Below are 1,743 nucleotides of genomic sequence, written 5' to 3' on the forward strand. Positions count from 1 at the left end.
CGTGCGCGTGCGCGTGTGTGTGTGTGTGTGTGTGCACGCGTGTGCGCATGCGCCCCACTGAACTGAGTCCTGCAAGATAGTCCCATTGGGGGTGAGGGCTTGCAGGGGGAGAGATACAGCTCCATATAGAAACACAAGTAACACAAGCAGCACATTAATAGAATTCCCAAGACCCTAGCCCTAATAAATGAGCACACCCCAACGTAGCAGGCAAATCTGGTCACATTGGACACATGCATCCAGGACCTGCTTTGCAGAAGTGCCAACCTCTTATCATTTCTACTTCAATCTGCAAGAATTATGGATGTTCAGCATTCTGAAAAAATCAAGCTAATAATGCTCAGGCATAAATGTATTTCAGTCCTAAGTTCTGATACAGCCTGAAAGACTACAGCAGCTAGTATCTAAGGATGGTGTCCTTCCTTCCGCAACCTAGTCAACAGGAATTAGGTGCCTCACTTTGCTTAGATGCCTTTGAAAATCCCTTATGGTGCCTTTCAACAACCTCAGGTACACAAATACTTTTGAAAATGCCTAAAGAAGCTTGCTAGACTGTGGGTAAGAGACAGTCCTTAAAAAAGCCCCAAATAATTACACTGCTTCCATTAGCTAAGTAGCAGTAGCTGGTATGTTATGAAAGCCTGGGGTGATTAAAGAGTGGATGGCACTTCCGTAAGAACATGGCTCTTTATCCCAGTGTCCTGATCTAATAGAAATGTCCTGGACTATTCCATTTCACTTAGCTGAATCTTCCCTGGAATTTCATTGGGAAACAGGTGGCATATTCCTGGTGGTGGGACAGGATTCTTAGAGCACGCTTGCACAGTAGTTTTAAAGACAGTCTTTTAAACGAATAATGAAGTGCTATGCTAACAGATTGTCCAGGTACTCAGCCCTGATCCTGGCTGTATCTCAGCACCAACACACCCTGGAACATAGGAGTTCACAACTCTCAGAGACATCACTCAACAAACACCCCCTCCAGATGAAGCACTAACAAGATCCAGATTTGATTTTAAAAAATTCAAATTTATTCAAGGAAAAAAATGTTTTCCATTTCAATGGATGTCAAAAAAACAAAATGTCACTGATTATTCGGTCTTTAAAAATAGAGAATATTTCCCGATCTCTGGCCTGCAGAATAGTCTGAAGGCAACAAGTCAGATTAGTTTCACACAATGGAATCCCTCCTTCCCCACAGGAGGACAATCCCTTGGCAAGAAGGACCTAGGGTCTAGGGCTGTGCGATTCAATCAGCAACTCAAAATGCAACAAAAAAAAATCCAGACCTGGATGAAGAGAGTGACTTTGTTGGGTTCTAGTGCTTGAGCTAGTGAAGGCAGACTGCACTAGCTGGAAGCAGGCGGATGTTCCTCAGATGCAGCTCCCTCAGTTTCTGACCTATGCGCCCTATATTCCTTTGCTATTCCAGTCCTAAGACTCCAAGCAGCAGTAACCACTTGTGCCAAATTGTGTGGTGATTTTGTGCTGTACATGAATGTCTGCTGGGGGCATGGTGGTGATCCACCAAAATCATTTCACTGGCAACCAGCGCTGGATTTAAACTAGAGTGGGTGGCAAACCCCTGCCTCACCAATGAAAGAAAATGTGAACACGGGGCAGAAACCAGCTATTTTCTAGTATGCTTAACTGTGCAAAACGGCTGAATGACCAAAAGAACAGGCTTGTTCCAAAGCAAGCAAGCTAGCTGGTTGGTAACAGTGCACTCCTGGTCCCTCTGAT

This window comes from Gavialis gangeticus, unplaced genomic scaffold (genome assembly GCF_001723915.1).
Source record: "Gavialis gangeticus isolate Ggan-Ray unplaced genomic scaffold, GavGan_comp1, whole genome shotgun sequence".
NCBI lineage: Eukaryota > Metazoa > Chordata > Crocodylia > Gavialidae > Gavialis > Gavialis gangeticus.